This window comes from Pungitius pungitius, chromosome 17 (genome assembly GCF_949316345.1).
Source record: "Pungitius pungitius chromosome 17, fPunPun2.1, whole genome shotgun sequence".
Lineage (NCBI taxonomy): Eukaryota > Metazoa > Chordata > Actinopteri > Perciformes > Gasterosteidae > Pungitius > Pungitius pungitius.
In genome coordinates, this window is record NC_084916.1 from 2561193 (window position 1) to 2580443 (window position 19251).

A 19251-nucleotide genomic window follows, 5' to 3' on the forward strand; every position below is an offset into this window, starting at 1 on the left:
TGTGCTCACCACAAGGCGGTTTAGTTTACTACAAACAGTAATCACTGTGCAGCAATGTGTGGATCTGCAACGGCTTAAAAGCCACAGGAAAGAGAATCTGCTTTTCATGTGTAAATACTAAAAAGTAAAAAACAGGGACGTTGTCCATGTTAGTAACTCAATGGACAAATAAACCCGCCGCAGCTTCTGTGCCCTGTGCACGACGTTAGGATCCGCGAGGACCGATGGGAACAATTTGTATCCTGGATCGCACAGATGTTTAAGAAGAAGTAGAGGAGGGGTTCCCAAAAGCACTGCTTGATGCCGGGAACACTAAAGAGGAAACGGGGGGGAGGGGGGTATACCAGCAGGCCACAGAAGAGGTCAGTAGATTATGTCATCATGTGTGTGTGTGTGTGTGTGTTAGTAGTCACACCCTTCTCCATCTACGTTTATGTATCCCAGGCACACGCCACGGATTACATAATGCGTCCCCACCCCTCCCTGTGCTGCCGTGGAGCAAAACAAAGGCACCCTGCCAGCGGAAACAAAGCAACCAAGGCTCACACTGTGTGTGTCTGCATCTATGTACATATGAACGGCCACGTGAACGTCCTCCGACAAAAAACGAGGTTGTGTTTCCCACTCACAGCATCTCCACTGGGCTGCAAAATCAATCTTAGATAATAAAGGCTTGTTCGAAAGATTTGGAGGTAGAAATGTTTTTGCGTATTGTATGCACAGCATGATGCATGCGTCTCGGATTAAACCACAAGGGCAACCCGAGGCCCAAGTGAGTACAGCCCAACACAAACCTTATTAGTGGTCGTGTGGTTGGAGACTGTGGAAGTTGTCAAAGATCGGATGGCATGTCTTACACAGCGAGCCACAGAGAAGACCCCTGGTGCTGAATGGCACCCGTCGAGTGACGCTCTAGAGCACGTAAAACAACGGGAAACACCCGAATGAGTGGAAAGGGGCGGCCTCAAAGATGATTCCATGCACAGCGCCCGAGTCATTAGGAGCGCAGGGAAGGATTCCAGGGCCGCTCATGAATGGTGTGTGGGCTGCTGAGGTGGTCTGGGTGCCATGGTAAAAAATTCATGTCCGGTCACCATAATTAGTGATCCTTGCTTATTAACGGACGCATTTCATTCAAAAGCAACCCTGGCTGACTCCAATTAGTGGAAGTCCGTCCAACAATGTGTGGAATGCTTGTGACGGGTCCCTCCTTCTGACAGATGAGAGCTAGCTTGCGATGAAGGTGCAGGGCCCCTGTGGTACCCGTTTGCGTCATCATGCCGCCTGAAATTGGTGTAATCGTCCGGTAGGAAGTACACGTTTCCGGTGATAAAAACCAGAGCACATCGATTTTACGTTCTGCAGTGAAAAATGACAGTCACGCTGTCATTTTGTTTTTCTCCAAGCTCAATCCAACCTATAAACATCATGAAAATGTACCAAGAATCAGGGCTTTAGGTGGGCTAGAAGCTGAAGCATCCACATGTCTTTCTTAATTCAGTACAAGGCAAGTCAATATTACTTGAACATGTGGTTTTGATATTACATCTGGTTTGGCCCTCCTCCATCTACCCACTTGACTCCATAAGAACTCTCCTAAAGCCGCCCTGTTGGACAACAGTCCTACAAATGTGGGACTGGAGGGGGCTCCGTGGGGTCCTAAGGCTGCGAGGGGACGCAGCGGGCTGCTTTGCCAATTAAAGCGGAAGTTTGTAGGCGAAGGAGTCAGCCTCCTCACTGGTCGCCGTCATGACAACCGCAAATCGTTAATGCAACACCCCACCTCCCCCGGCGTCTTCCAGCCCACTCCTTTCTGCACTGTCGACTGAGAAATGTGCTTATTTGTGCTCGCTGGGTCCGCTGTGACGTCATCGCTGAGGAATCGTGCACGCTCCTCCATCCCGACACCCACCTGGTGCCAATTCACAGCCTGTCAGAACCCCCCCCGGTTGCTCACCGGACAGGGGAAGCCCATCTCAACTCCATTTAGGCATCTGACAGACAATTAGCAGTGAGGACGTGGCCACGGTTGCGAACCCATGCTGATGAGCTGGAGTGGCGGCTCGCCTCGCAATAGAAAATAGACCCAGATATATTATATCTATATATTATATTACAGGCGGTAACACTGCACCGGATCCCCTCTGATAGCCCGCTTCTGCCTTGGCCGATAAATTTGCAGACAAATAATCACCGGGCTGCACGCCCCCCCCCCCTCCATCACTGCCAGCCTTCAACACATTCATATTTTGCCCGACAGCCTGCCCTGCTGGGCCTCCACATGCCAAATGGCGGGGCATCGACAGCAGCTTCTCACTGGGCCCATATGCACGGCGTCCAGCTCTCCCTATATGTCATCAGTATGCGTGGCACCCCACCAGTACACCAGCAGAACGCCAGAGCGATGCCAAGCGGGCCGGCGACCACCGGCAATCGTGACGTCAGCGCTGCCCCAAATCCATGCATCCACCTGAATTCAATGTTTGCGGACAAAGTGTTCAACACGACATGCAGCCGTGGCAGCTTGATGCTGGATGAGGAGCCGCACGACAGACGCAGTGTTTGGAGAACGAGACTGAGGGGAGGAGGAGGAGGAGGTGCCTCGGAAGGCTGAAGATGACGAGATGGGAGTCGGCAGGTGCTGCCTTCTCCCCCGTCACCGAGCGAGGGACGTTATGTAACTCGAGCACCTCCACCAGCCGGCTGCATGCGAACACGCACACGCACAACACACGGCAGCAGTCGCCTTTGTTCAGCCTTCAGACGTTTCTAAGTCAGCAGACACCCGCTTAAGATGCACAGCAGAGATCGGATATTTCACCAAATCCAGAAGGTTACGTTCCAGCCCAAATACTAATCGTGTAATTGTACCTATTCTAAATGTCCCTTCATTTATTTATTTCTTAATTTTAATGCTCTTATCAACATGGAAGTGGATTGGGTCAGGTAAACAAGGACTCAGCCTATAGTAAACCAGGGTTTAATATTGAACAAAGCAGCCAGGCCTCTTATTTCAGAAACAATGAACCAGTTAGGTTACCAATAAAAAGGTAAGCCTCCTTCTTCTTTGCTTTCAGACAGCCACTCTAACAGACAAGCCTCAAACAGTCATCCACCCCCCCCCCCCCCCCCCCCCCAAATAAATAAATACAAAATAAAAAGAAAACGTTAATCTTGCGCTAAAACAACTGACGTGGTTAAAATGGGTTTGCGTTAATAGCGCATTTAACTGACAGCACTAGTATTTTGTATTATATATAGTTTTAAAGAACAGAGCATGAATTGCTGTTGGTAGCAGAAACAATTTGTCTCTTATTAGGTCTCTTGATTATTGTTAGAAGTGATTAGTTAACAGTCCACTGCTTCCAACCTGAGATGCAAAGACTCACTGCTGCACAGACAAAACATCAGAAGATTTCGCGTTGAGCTCTGGGAACTTGTGATGAGCACTTATGCATATGCACCCATCTATTAACTACGCCACCACGGGATTCTTTTGTATGATTACGTGCATCACTCCCTGACAAAAAATGCAAAACAGGCTTCATCTGGCAGCTCGGCACAGTATACTCATCGTCACCTTCCAAGGGAACAGCGTTTATCTCGTCTCAGCTTGTTTTTGTTCCCCTTCCCGCGGCCTGCGGGGGAAGACGCAGCTTTTGTGCCCCCCTCAGCAGCTGACCCAATGAGTAAGCGGCCATAAGGGTCACTGTCAGTCTCTGACACATTCTCTGTCGCCACGGACACGGGGGGAGCCCGGCCCGTCTGAGAGCACAGCCCTCCTTGCATAGCTGTTACTGAACAGCTTCCTACGACATACTAGTGTATTTAGGCTTGATGAAGGGACTAAAGGGTTAGGAAAGTCTGATCTATTAGTCATTCATCAGGAAAGTCTCCAAATAGTGGCTGGTTCCTGATTTCTGCCTCTTGTTGTGTATGAAAAGAAAAAGCATCATTGTGGACAGTTTTGGAATAATATGCTACAAAATGGAGTTTATTTCTGCTCAATAGTTTAAAAACCACTAACATAACTATTTATTATCAATGATGGACATTTACTCTTTTGAACCTTTAATTACAAAGATTAATAATTTAATAAGGGAGTTTTTATAATGTCTGCTTTCATTTTTCCATTACTTATATGACAACACATAACACAACGAAATATTCCTTTTTGTGTGTCTTTATGGAATAAAACGTGTTACGCTGTATTTTACCGTTTTAGGGCATTTTCTGTGCTACAAAAAAAAAAAGATAAATCATGATTCTATTTAAATGACGTACACACAGGTATTACATTTGAGTAATTGAATCATTCTAAGGTGATACTTCAATAAAGATAAACAACAGCAAGATAACAGGAAGTGGAAGAGGATGTATCGTAAAACTAAGTCCTGCTCTCTATGCCGCCTGGAGATCAGCTGCTGACTGCAGAGAGCCACGGTGGGGAGGGGGAAGGAGGCGGGGGGGGGGGGGGGGGGACGGGGGGTCGAGACTGGTGATGTTGAAGGAAAATGACAGAGCCAGGGCAGGTAGGGGATTTAACACCAAAAAACACAACGCCTTAATGGGCGCCCCCCGGGCGGGCGGCCTTAATAATTCATGTGTATAAAAAGAAGAAGAAATGCTGATCCTGTACACAACAAGCTGCATTCCTTTGTTCAGAGTCATTATTGGAGGACACGTCCCTTTGCTGGCAAAGATTTGGAATGAGGCTGCAACCACACAAAGGAAATGTAGACGCGCGCAGGCAGGGGTTTGGTACGTGCCACCGCGCCCCCCCCCCCCCCCCCAGGACCATGTAGGTATGTAGGTGGAACAAGCAGCAGACTGCAGGCCACTGATTATTGGGACCGCGTGGGCAACCTTGTGAAAAATTGATATAACAAGAACTCTGCTTGGGCGGGTAGAAAATTGTGTGTGTGTGTGTGTGTGTTGGTGCCGGGGGGGGGGGGGGGGGGGGGGGGGGGGCTAATGGTGCAGCAGGGAGGCCCGGGAATGTGAATATTACCTCTTCCATCTTTTTCAGACCAGAAACACACTTAACCCCCCCCCTTAAAAAAGAAAAGGAGAAGAGGCACAAAAATAGAGAAGAAAGAGGCCGACTCCAAACACAACGCAGCGACTCGGCGCAGAGGAGCGCTGGGTAACGAGTTCCTTCCCTCGCAGGCACAAATCAGGACAGATGATGCTGCAACGCGCCGCCACCGTCGACCAATCTCTGGTCTTCTAGCAGTTCATTAACGAACACAAGAGATCAACAAACGTTCTACTAAAGAAAGTGTCCTGGTTTGTTTTCACGTGGTAACATTTGTATGTGCAGCCTTTAATGAAAATGAAAAGAAACAAAGGGAGTAAAAAAAAACAAAAAACTTAAGGAAATCCTCCTTATGAGGGATAACGAGCCTCAACGTTTGCAAAAATTACCAGAACATTTCCCAGAATTCAGAGTGTTTTAGTTCTACATCCGACCAAATGATACAAAAACACGAGATTAGAGTAAATCTTATTAAACAGAGCTCGTGTAGAGGTTTTGCATTTTTAAGTAAGACTACATACCCCTGATGAGTGTGACGCTATTAGAGATGATTAGATTGAATGCTTTTGTAAACGATCTGCTGGTTACTGCCGAGCGCTGAAGCCGCCTCCACACAAACGCCCAACACTCTTTATTACTTTTTATCTTTCAGAGGCAATAAGTGAAAAAAGAAAAAAGGAAGTAAAACCAGTTGCACGTCAACCTTCATCCAGTCAGCGTCTCCAGTGCCCCCCCCCCCCCCATCCTGGGCTGTGAGGGGTTGTGACACAGAGCTCACAGCCAGTCTGAAGCACCAGGAAGCACATTTCACAGTTTAGAGACAAAAGAAGAGATCTATTCTGTTTGGATTGTTCTTTATCATTTTACATTTATCATTCTGTTTGATGTTTCTTTATTGTTGTAAATTAGATCTTAAAAAATAAAAAAGCTCTATTCTACTTTTGATTTGTTCTACTTCATTCATGTTTTTGATGTGTTTATTTAGCAGTAATTACCAAGTTATATCTAGTTTGGGGCAGGAAGCGGGACTCCAAAGAGTTAATTAAAGAAATGGGACATTACACATTAATAAATTAATCAATTCCTTAAAGTAGTTACCTTGAGAAGAACTGAATGTGAAATTGATTTGCATTGAATCACAAAAAACAGCTTCTCTATTGATGAGGTTTACAGTAACAATCTAACGTCTGTTCTCGACGCAGCTGGTCCTGTCAAATCAAAATTGAAAGCTGCCCTGGGTCCAAAGAACTTGTTGGTTGAGTGACAGGTCCCTGCTTCCTGTTTGTTTCCTGTTTGGCTCACACAGTCCACAGCCCGTCTCACACTGGCTGACGGGAGTGGAGGTGTCCCCCCCCGTGGACTTTTATTAGATGACGAATACGACCACAAACACACCAGAGTGCAGCTGCACACACGTCTGACCTCACTTCAGCTACTTGACGACGGTGAATAACGACTGTTTCCCAGCGGCCTGAAGGACAAAATGTTGAGTTTCTTACCCCGTTGTTGTTGTTGTTGTTGTTGTTGTTGTTGAGCGCCTATTGTTCACGAACAAAAGACAACACGGAGAAGGAACAGCGAGTGCACACAGCCTGCTCGCTCCAGTGTCAACACAAGTAGACACACGTCTGTGCTTCCGCCCCCTATCAGCTGGGACTCTGCAACGGTTTCCTGCGAACAACGTGACGAGGAGGGGAATTCCTGTAAGGCTTCAGGGGGAGGGGGGAGGGTTGGGCCTGCCCTAACACAGCAGGCCGGGTGACGTCACTGAAACCGGCTTTGGCACCCTTCAGGGGATCCTGCTATCTCGCTCTCCGTCCTCCTTTCTGTTTGCCTCAGAGGGGGAGGAGCCTGGTGTGCCAACTGCTGGTCCAACATCTCACTCACCCCCAGGCGACCACGACCTCCTACAGCTCTTCATAAGGGTCCGACCTCAACGGTTGCCTCATTTTGTTTTGCTCTCGGTGCGTCGGAGAGAACCGAGTCCATTTTAAAAGGTTCCCATCAGAATGAATCATTCATGAAAAGGATTCTTCTTTTTTTTATGAGTCATTTCCAACTTTAGGCCCAGAGACAAATGTATACTAACGCAACTTTGTGTATTCTTTGCACTTAGCTTAAACATTTAACTGATTATTGATGCAGGAAAGGAGGGGATTTTTTTGTTTTTGTTGCAATACGCACTTTTTCTTTATTTCCATTTAATTTCATGAAAAGTAACAGAGATCCCAAGAAAGAAGCAAACCACTTCTAATCTTCATCTCAACAGGAAACAGAAACACCCAGGAGCCAGATTGCTCTTCTTTAGAACTCCAAAGAAGAGAATATGTAAGTGTGCGGGCGAAGAAACAACAGTCTGCAAGTGACCGAGAAAACAGCAGAAGTCTAAACGTCAAAAATAAATTGTGCTACTCAGTTGCCCCGATTCACTGTCTCTATGTGGAGCTCTCCTGTATGTTCACCCTCACTCAACAGAAAGAAATGAAGAAGGCCCCCCTGGTTAGTTTTTTGACCTTAAGGGAAATTCCGAGGGTTTCGCGGTTTGGCCACATAAGAGTTTCAGAAGAACAGATGAATATTTAAAGACAACAACCAGCGTGACCAAGCAGTTGTGCAGGGCCATTTCCAGGATACGGACTATAAGTACTTGACAGGCAAACACCCCAGAATCAACCCTTTGTAATTAGCCAGTGCGATGGCACAGAGACGCAGTGGGACGCCCAAACGGCCTCTACCGTTCTAACAAATGACCTCAGGGGGCGCCGCCGAGCGACTTTTACTTGTAGTTGAAATCTCCTCTATTAAAAGTAGTTGTACTTGGACCTAAGTAAAGGACACGACTACTTGTTTCCAGAAAAGCCTGAATACGACCGCTCACCATCAGGGACCCGTTCATAGCTCCGAGGCATTGATTCAATCAGAAGAATCTTACACATATCTGGCCAATAAGTCGGACGTGGCTCTCAAATCTCCAAATCCACTCACAGGGCATCCTCGCTGCAAGAGGAGAAACTATTGAAGCGCCAAGCCTTCTAGGAAGAGAGACGACCCGTAATCCGATCTGGAGCTTATGAGGACTCGGGCCTGTTCAGGAAATCAGGATCTAAACGGTGTGTTACTAAATAGTCGTGGTCTCCTGCTCAGGATCGGCAGCTTCTCGCCTCCCCTCTCCTTTCTGCTGCTTCCATTGCAGAGCAGCCACCGCACCGCACCGACGGCCGTTGTGATGCAAGTCTATCTGATGGGTTGTTCATGGGAACATGTGAGACACGTTGCTGCCATGAAATCCATTTTGTTTCAATGAAATCGTGCATTCACTGGTCCAAAACCAGCTGCTTTCATCATGGTGTGTTGCTACTGTGCGTTTCTACAACACTGTGTTGTTTCAGTGTGTTACAGTGCAGTTCTGACATACATTGTTGTTATAGTATTTCTGCGACAAGGTTTTTGTTTCAGTGTTGTACAGTGTGTTATTGCAGTGTATTCCTGCCGTACAGTGTTGTTACAGTGTGTTATTGAAGTGTATTCCTGCCGTACAGTGTTGTTACAGTGTGTTATCACAGTGTATTTGTGCCGTACAGTGTTGTTACAGTGTGTTATTGCAGTGTATTCCTGCCGTACAGCGTTGTTACAGTGTGTTATTGCAGTGTATTCCTGCCGTACAGTGTTGTTACAGTGTGTTATCGCAGTGTATTCGTGCCGTACAATGTTGTTACAGTGTGTTATCGCAGTGTATTTGTGCCGTACAGTGTTGTTACAGTGTGTTATTGCAGTGTATTCCTGCCGTACAGCGTTGTTACAGTGTGTTATTGCAGTGTATTCCTGCCGTACAGTGTTGTTACAGTGTGTTATCGCAGTGTATTCGTGCCGTACAATGTTGTTACAGTGTGTTATTGCAGTGTATTCCTGCCGTACAGCGTTGTTACAGTGTGTTATTGCAGTGTATTCCTGCCGTACAGTGTGTTATAGCAGTGTCCTCCTGCCGTACAGTGTTGTTACAGTGTGTTATCGCAGTGTATTCGTGCCGTACAGTGTTGTTACAGTGTGTTATCATAGTGTCCTCCTGCCGTACAGTGTTGTTACAGTGTGTTATCGTAGTGTCCTCCTGCCGTACAGTTACAGTGTGTTATTGCAGTGTCCTCCTGCCATGCAGAGCATTGTTACGCTGTGCACAGGGCTCTCCTGTTGCTCTGACGCTCCCTCTGGTTTCTCTCTGTGAATGCAGACACAAAACCACCTGCTTTTATAGCTGGTTCAGCACATCAGTACCGCGTGTATTCTACCCAGTGAAGGTACTTTTTTACGGACGTACATTACTTCACAACATTGTTTTTCTCAAAAAACGGCCTGACTGACTGTAGGCTTCAGGGCCACAACAACTAATCGATAAAATTGATTATTAAAAGTGCTGGCAACAAATTTCATTATCGATTTGTTGCGTGATTTTTACGACACTCAAAACAAAAAAAGAGCCGATCCGCGGTGGAGGAAAGAGCAGCTGCAGTTGCTGGAGTCACATGGCGCAGGCAGAGAGGTCTGTACGACTTACCACATCCACAGTGGGGGAGCATTCCACACTAAAGAAAATTAAAATAAGTGTGTAAATTGCAAAATATGCAACATGAACATCAACATGAGATGGCACGGGAGCACCGCAGTGATGATTGAGCACCTCAAACGTAAACATGTTAGAGTCAAATCCTGTTAAAAAAGGCAAATCAGACAGCTTCTTATTATTTTTTTTATAAATGATTGTTATTATGTTCAAGAAGCAGCGGTTAGTCTTCCTTTGTGGTGTTATTGTTGCCAACCAACTCACTCTGTGCTTCCCTCTGCCACCATCAGGAGGTAATATTACATAACCACACTGAGACGAGGCGTTCTCTCCCTGTCTTTTAATGTTGGTCCTCCTCTAAATCCCCAAATTCCCCACCTTGTCTTGCCTTTCTCTTCCCTCCCGTTTGCCTCTTCCAATCATCATCACCCTCTTCCCCCGATTTCAAATGCTCCCCCTCTGAGTCTTTGTCCTGCCTCTACTGCCCACTCCCTCAGTCCCTCTCCTCCGACACGCTCACCTCCCAGTCTAAAAACAGCACCAGGACGAGGAAACCAGCAAGGTGTCCGTGTCTTATGAAACAACAAGTGCTCCGCTCACATGTTCACCTATTTAGGCACAAACATAGCCATGACTGTCCTAATTAGAGCTGTAGCTACATCACAAGCCCATAATCACCTATTGTTCAAACGACATTTCAGAATTCAGGATATTTAGTTCATTACAATGGAGGACAAATATAAGCAGCTACGTCTCACATTTAAGGCACTGGGACCAATGACAGGATGACCATATGATTAATCAAATTCAAAATCAAAAAGCATAATAATGTTTTCCTGAAATATGATCATCAAGTTTCCAAGACTATTTGCAGATGATCTACAAAAAAAAAACTAAATATTGAGTGCTGGTGTGGTCACTTGCCGTTAAATGATGAAAATGACAGACTGCCGGCTTTCACTTCACTTTTAGCTCCATCACTGGATCTTCTTTTTCACCTCAGCTGAAAATTTGATATTTTGCCCGGTTTTCACAAATTTCAGGCAATTGAAACGGACCATTAAAGAAAGTGACAACTTAATAATGAGTAAACCTGACGGACAGGAAACCCTGCACCACTGGAGGATTAATGGAGGCCGCTGCTGAAGGACAGCTAATCAGATGACGCATTTCAGAGAGCGTAATGTCATTACAGCCGAGTCCGAAGGGGAAGCAAAGGAAGTAAATGAAAAGTTCAGTCAGGAGAAGTTCATAAGTGACCTCAGAGTCCCGTCCACAGGCTGATCCTGTCCTCATGGTGGACGTCAGCTGCTGCAGCCCGGACGCCTCGCCTCACTCTCGCCGCACGCACTCACACGCACACACACACACACACACGCACTCACACACACACACACACACACGCACTCACACACACACAGCTCAGGGAAGTTGTAAACAACAACGACGACGGACAGGCAGCAGGAAGTGTTTCAGGCTGGTGTGGAATGCAATAATTATATTAAACAAAATGAAAGGCTGCAGAATTGTGTGTTGTTCATGACATTCAAATAGCTTTGTGTGGAGTGGAGACTGAAATAAGAAAGGCCGATACAATTAGTTTGATTGGTGAGTCGACTACTTTAATAAGCCTCTGAGGGGTAAAGCTCAAGTTTAAGGTTCCCGCGTCTCAAATGTTTTTCTGCCTTTTGCTTGTCTTACAATTTTCTACCTGAAAAAAAGTACATGTATTATTTTACACTAGTTTCTGCCTTTAAACCTCTTCATATTAATCAAGAGAAGAAACGGCCAGATTACTCACTGATCAAAACAAGTTTGTTCCGGCTCCACAAACAAGTGAAATATTCCAATCAATGTAAACGCGACGTGCCCCCCCATGACAAACAGCATGTAAACAGTGTGCACCAGAGGAAGGACGACGGAGAGACTCGACACGCACGGCCGACCCGCAGCACACGGTACCTGTTAGAAGGGAGAAGTCGACACTTTCTCAGAGCGAGTCGCAGACGCTGCCAGCTGCTGCTGTTCCCGAGGGGGGGGGGCATTCCCGAGCCAGACACTTTCCCAACTAAGAACCGGTGACATTCCTCTGCCTCCCTCGTTTCCGAGAGGAAAAGAGAAGACAAATGAAGCCGAGTCTGTCCCCTCACACACACACACACACCAGACAGCTTTGCTTTCACTTCTCACGTTGGCCTGCCTCTCTCCCCCTCAGTGTAGCAACCACGCCTCCTCCTCCTCCTCCTCCTCCTCTCCCTTTAGCATTTCCTACTCTTAAATCAGGGGAAGCCCTCCCTGCCAAGCTGCAGTTATCTCCTAAAAGTAAAAAAATAAAAATAACAGGAAAACCCCAACAAAGCAGGATGGAGGATCTAAAAGCAGCACTAATTCCTGCATAACTCCCACACATCAACATGAGATTAGCAGCTAACCTACTTGTTGGACACAACCTCCCACGCCCCCGCGCAGCCTATAAATACCCCTCAGCGTGCATCTGTGCATCCAGCCTGAGAGCAGCACTTCTTCTTAAAACATGACTTGTTTTGTCTGGCCAAAGGAACACAAATAAATCACCGAGCTTACTGATGGTTTCCCCTCTAATAGCCAAATATCTGGTACACGTGCACGTCGTGTTGAGCGCAGCGACTTTGTCGTCCTCCCACAATCCCTGCCTGTGGGGGCGCGATGCCGTGTGTGTTATCCTATATAGATAAAAAAGGACATCTAAATGCACCTGTTAAATATACAACACTTTCAAACCCTAGAAAGCTTTATGTTGAACAGTGAGCGCACACACACACACACACACACACAAAGTGTTTTTGATAATATGTGTGTTGCCGGCAGAATCATCCAGAACGCAACGTCTAAAAATATCACCGGAGGATTTTCTTTTTTTCCCAACGTTCTTCTCTGTTCAGGAGGGAAAGTCGCAGCTCAGAATCCCAAAGTCTCTCCCTCCTGTCAGGCATTGTGGAGCCCAGAAACCCCCCCCCACCAACATCTCTTCCATGGCAACAGCAGCTAAAGGAAGAGATGGCCCGTGTTATGCAAGAGGATGAAGCTCTGCCAGCAGGCAGGCAGGCAGGCACCCTTTCCTCTTCCTCCTCCTCTTCCTCATGTTTTCACAGCCTTCCCATTAACCCCCCTTCACGTTTGCCTCTCTATCGTTCTCTTAACCCTGACATCATTTCCCTCCTCCCTTTTACACCCTCCACTCTGGCGCTCTGCCATCTTCCCCTTTCCCATCCTGACCCTGACTGCCTCCCACACACCCCCCCCCCCCCTCCTCCTTTAATTTCACCCCCCTTTGGCCCTCTCTCCTCCAGTCTCCTTCCTCTCTCCTTCCTGCAGAAACACTGCAAAGCCGCAGCTGGTACTGCTTCAAAGCGTCTTCGCTGTGGCTGGTCAAGGTTGCCGAGGACAACGACTCCTGGCACCTGACCGCCACTTGTCACTCCGCACCTGCAACAAGCCAGAAGGTGACGGCCGCCGACCTCCTGACCTCACTCAAAATAGAAGGACGTCTTTAAAATGTTGACCTGACCTCCCCGACCCCGCTCGGGCTTCCCATCGACCCACGAGGTCGCCGGGTAGCAAAGGACACACACACACACACACACAGTCCCACCACTACATGAATGGGATTTAGTCTAGAGAGCCCAATTCTCCCAATTTCAGTTTTATAACATTGTATATCGATTATATAGTACTTTTTGGGGCGATGGCCGGACAAAATCCAGCATAATAAGATCATTAGTCATATTTCTCTCAACAAATTACAGTGAAAAATTGATTTGATATAAAAACTTCATTTAATTGTAGATGAGCATGGACCTTGAGTCACAACACGGTTAGCTTAGCATCCGTTTCTAGTAGTTGCCCCCCCGGCCCCCCCTTCCTTTTCCACGTGACCTCACGAGGCTGCAGAGCCGCAGCGGGCTGAGAAACAGGAAGTGTAGATCAAAAAATCCCACGGCTTGACCTTAAGGAAACCCCGCAGCTGACCTCCTGAAGGCCGACCCGACTCACAAAGTGAACCTGAAATGGAATTCGTCCCCTCGGATTCGGCGTCGTGCGTCCCAGGTGCCGTGAGCAGAGTAAAGACCCTCACATTGAATTCCTTATGAGCGGGAACCGCTCCCGCAAATGCTGATAGGCGAGCGCCTTCGTTTGCATTAGGGGAAATCAGCAGCTCTCCTGACCACGACCTTATGAATCAATGCATGATGCGAGACTCAACGCCAAACGTGTGGGGAGTGGGCAGACAGGATGTGGGGCGCAGAGGAGACTTTAAACCAGAGAGGAATGTCTGAGTCCACCTTCAGGGCTTGTCACTCAGAGCATGGGGAGGGGGAACACTAGATTCGAGGTGACGACGGCATATTTCCACCATGTTCTCCCTCTGAACCTTAAGGCCCCGCGCGGGTTGAGTCGTTGAATTGATTTTTCGCCTCAAGCCTCCTCTGAAACCCTTCCTTAAACGCGTGACATCACGGGTCCTTGTCGAGCTGCTGAAGTGAGGACAATCGTGTCTTTTACATTTGACAAGAGGAGTTGAGGTACAGAAGTTGGTGGAGTTAAACAATATTTTGACTATTCAGTTTACTTTGTATAGCCCAGGATCAAAGTGTCTCCACTCTGCCATTCCTATTCAACATCATTGTCAAAAAGATGATTTGTGAGTCCATAGTGAGGCATTGTGGTCATGATTAAACATTATTGACATGTTTTCTAAATGTTTCCCCCGGATTCGTTCCACCGACTCATTGTCGTCCCCTCGTTGACTTATTATTTGTATGTGCGTCCACGTGTCCATGTAAAAGTGAAGGAAAAAAACACAACCGACTTTTTTTGGGGGGGGGGGGGGGGGCGGGAGTGACGCATGAAGGGGTCTGGGTATTATTTTCAGTAAAAATGTGTCCCACAAAAAGATGTGGATGTAGGCGGCAACTTTTACTGTGTAAAAATGAAAATAAATCAGTAGTTGTCGCTTATTTTCGTAATTGATTAATCAACTCATCATCAGCATTTCAGCTTGAGGGGAAAACTGCTCAACTCAAGTACAGTAGCAGCTAAAAAAAAAAAACTAATCAAAATAACCAATGAAATAATCCCTGCTGTTCCGTAGTCACATGTGTTCTGTGTGTATTTGCATCAGCTCGTCCTGCACCTCCCACAACGTTCCTCTGCCCTCCTGTCTTGTTCACCCCCCCCTGCATATTCGTGGGAGGCTCCAGCAGTAGGATACAAGGAACAGCACCTGCAGACCGGGACTCATGCTGCTCTGTTTCCCTGGCAACCCTTCCATCGGGCTTTGCGTGTGCAAACCATTAAGTAAGGCCGGCTCGCACACGGAGAAGCACCGCCACGCAAAACAACCCTTTTAAGGGTTTCCGACTCACAGACCCTTCTCTTATTGTCACTGCCGTCACATTTTCCCCAACAATCATTAAAAAAAAGAAGAAAAAAAAAACGTAGACCCCCTGAGTTTCAGCAGCCCCTCGTCCAAACAAAGGCAGGTTTTGTCTGGATCTCGTCTGCAGATGACATACATCCTGGCTGCGTAGAGGAGCTCCCCCCCCCCCCCCATCTGTCTGTTGGGATCACATCTCACATCCCACCGGGGGGAATTTCTCCCACTATTCTGGGTCTCTGCGAGCAGAGGGAAACCTTGCGGGCCCCCCCCATCAACGCAGCTCAGCTAAGAGGCTCCGCTGGAGGGGGAGAGGGGAGGGGGGGGGCACACCTGTGGAGGGCAGAAGGTACTAAGAAGGAAGTAGGGGAGGGTCAACCGCTCGTTAGCGCTAATTTAACTTGGCTTCTCTGAGCCCTTCACTTGAAAAGTTTAAGCCCAATGATCTGATTTATTGGGCAACAACTGATGACACACACACACACACACACACACACACACACGGAGCAGCTGTGGACGTCCCACAGGTAACCCCGGCCTCGGCGGGCAGACCTCTCCTATGGAAGTGCATCTCTACCTCCACAGAGCGACGCTCGCAGCACGACATGAGATGGAGCACAACTTGGAGAAACCCACGCACACACACACACACACACACACACACACAGGCCCTTCGTGCACACACGTGTGTGTGTGTGTGTGTGTAGCGGTATTAGTCACCAGTGTCCGAAGAAAGAGGCGGAGTTTCAAATACATTCATACTGAGAGTTGGTTTGAGGTGAAGTGGGAGAGAGTTTACACCATAGCTTTGTTTCATGTGAGAATAAACTGAAGCTCTGTTGCTTCGTGAGATTATGAAAACATCTTGTTCAGTCTCAACCCAAAATGATTGATCAAGAAAGAACAAGGGCACAATATTGGCCACGATGGGAAGAACGCATGGTTTAAACAACGTAAGTTTCAGCATCGAACGCACGCAAGCTAATGTGAAGAAAAAAAACACGGTATTTAAGTTTTCTCCGTTGAATACAAACATAAATGTAACAGTAAAAGCACATTTCTTCTTGCTTTTTTACCCAAATAAATCGAAAGGATTTCCATTTCATAAAGAATGTCAAAAATCAAGGAAACACTAATTCAAAATTAAACATCTGGCAGTGATGCAAGAAAACACACACATAGCTGGTAAGGATGCAAGGAAACACTTATTTTTACTGTCACTGAACAACATCCTGGATTTTTATGTGTAGAAACACAAAGCAAACGGCACAAGGAGGAAGCAGATTATATATATAATGTTTAAAATAGATTAAATAATAATCTAACCTTAATCTAACCTTAACCTCACACATTGAAAAAAAAAGTACACGAGTGATCAAAACGAAAAAAATAGTATAAAAAGTTACTCATTAGTTGTAACTCATCAAACTAATTGACTAATTGTAGCAGCTCAGAGACTCATAATTGTTGTAATTCATTGAGACGCAAGTACAGGATGTGCAGCTAATCAAGTGATTAAATAATTCCACCGAAATAAAGAAAACTTAATATTTCCTAATTCATTTCTCCTCAATTACTCAATTACTAATTTAAATGTATAATGGGGAGCAGCGCATTGCAAACGTTTGGCCGGCCGTCCCCAGCGCTGCGTCTCTGTCAAAGGGGAAGCCTCTCCGTTGGTTACCACTAATCCAAAAAGACATCCCTGGACCTGTTTTGGCCCGTCTGTTGTAGTTACTGTTGCTAAAACGTGGTTGACTCCCGCCTCTGGGAGAGAAGTTCCCTTTGTGTGAGCCTCGCTGTGTTCAAACACACTGTAAATTGAAAGGACTGGTTGGTCTGTGCATGATACAACGTGTAAATATCCATTCGCCAGGTTTAACTCTTTCTCTGCACCGTCATCTCCTGCAGAGCAATGCAGTGAGTGGTCAACTGGGTGGGTGTCATGGCAACAAGATATGGTGCAAGAGTGCATATAACAACAATGAAACAAACGAGAATAGCCAGGAGAGGAACCCGCCGAAGCCTGGAATGTCCCTAAAAAATCCTACAAATGATTAACCAGCTCGTGTGATTCTGAAAAAGAGCCCCCGGTCCAGGGCAGAGCCGGTTGGGGGTCCCGGTGTGAGCGGAGAGGAGAGAGGCCCCTGTGAGACAGGGGGGGTTCCACTGACATGTAATAGCCGCCGTTGCTAGGCTAACTAGCTTACACACGGAAAGTGGTGGACTGATAGTTTTATCTCATACGTGGCTCCCAGTGCAGAAATAGTTGGTTAACAGTTGGTTAACTGCATTCAGGACGTGACGTGTTAACGGGGCTTTATCTATGACAATGTAGAGAAGTAAAGTAACCACAGTTACCGATTAAGAAAATGTTGTGGCTTGGATCAAATTAAAAGATATTTTTCTGACACAAGTTGGCTGTACATTTTTCTACATATACATAACATATAAAATGTACAAGGTTACAGAAGTCACAGAAGGGACAAACAAGTGTGTTTCCGTTTCAAATTAAAGGGGCATTACGAGGAACTTTCCTGCAGAAAAAGACTACACCAGGCAAAATCAATTAATATAGTCAAGAAATAACTTTAGGCAATATTGCGTCTGCAGATGAAGTGATGACAATTAAAAGTATTTTGTTCTTGTAATTTCTAATGATGGGGCTCATTGAGTTTTCTACAAAGCCAAACGTTGTGGAGGCAGTGATGAGGTATGCAAGAGACCTGGGGATTAAGATGGATTGGGAAGGAACCTGGTAGCAGGTTAAGGAGCACAAGGCCAAGAGCTGACAGAAGAGCCGTCACAAACCTCTCCGACCTTCATTTTCCAGACACTGTGAGAGTTCAATGCAGCTCAGAACCAGAGCCAGAGAAACGGAAATGACTCTTTGGCTTCAAAGGCAACAAACAAACCGCTCCGTGTCCAGCGGGTAACTCCGATCAGAGCAGTTCATTCCCACCGTGGATATTCGACCACAGTCGGCGCCCGGCCACCAAGCCGAGTCGATCATTAACAGGAAACTGTCGCACTTTGCTATAAATCACAGGGGCGGTGAAAAAGAATTCAAATAAAACACAAGGAAATCCCTCTTTGTCCAGTCAACAGGTGGCTGCTCAGAGCACAATGAACCCAAACATTAAATCAGCCACCACAGGCGATTCCATGGAACGTACCAACTTGATTTCTGTGCATAAACATCCTCGTCAGCACAGCGAAGAATGTCGGGGGAGGGTGGGGAATCGGTAGGGGTTATAAACTCCATCTCCGTCTTTTGCAGTGGCTTTATGGGTGTAAACATTTTTCCACCTTGTTAAACATAGACACACACACACGCAGCCTTTTCACTGCAGTTGTTCACCATTTATCACGCAGCATGTTTTCCAATAAAGACCTGTGGGGCTGTAGTGCAAGGAGCCTTTTTATAAGACAGGAGGAATGCAAGAGTCACTTCTATAAACACTGGTATTGCTAACAAGTCTGGGCATTTCCAGGGGCACGCTGGAAGGAGAAGTCGCTCCTTTACACACACACACTGACATTACTGCAACACAAGTCAAAGTGCAGTAACAGCACAGCAGATTTTAATATGTATTATGCATTTTAATTTAATTTGGTTTGGTTCAATCTGGTGCAATCCATCAAATTCAATGGGATCTTTGAGCGTTTGGAGCGTCGCTGACCTGTAAGAACCACGTATCTCTGAAAAAGAGAAACAGTCCTGTTCTCAGCTTGGTGACAAAGCCTTGTTCCATTCAACGCAAAAGGCCTTTTAAATTAGTTTGTTTTGCAAAGGAAGACTTTCTCAACCTTCAGTTCATCATAAACGTCTGCAGAGGAGGACAGGAAGTAGGTGCAACGTGTCATACGTGAGTAAAGCTGTCAGACAAATAAAACCGAGTGAGAAGTATATTTCACACACCCATGGTTAGGTTACTTTCCATCACCAACCCACCGACAGGAGTGGGAAGGATGGCAGTCACTGGATGCAGACACACAGAAAGGTTAATGAGCTGCACTCATTTGTAAAAGCGGTGGGTTTTTGACTTCAGGTCTCATTTTTCCGCTGTGACTGAGTGTCTAACCAGGCCACACATCCCACAGCGCGCTGCACAACGGTGACTGCATTGCACATTTGAAGAGCTCAAGAAGTGAGCTTACAGGTGTGCACCACAGGGTGAATCATTATTTAACGTATTAAAACACATCTCGTGGTTTCGCTTCACGCTGCTTGCGTCGCCG

At 46.6% G+C, this 19251-nt stretch overlaps 1 protein-coding gene across 5 annotated transcripts in view; it reads right to left on the minus strand.

Annotated features, from left to right (window-relative positions):
- hivep1 (HIVEP zinc finger 1) overlaps positions 1 to 19251 on the minus strand; it is a 37653-nt gene that overhangs the window by 12653 nt on the left and 5749 nt on the right. The gene's annotated exons all lie outside the window — the stretch shown is intronic.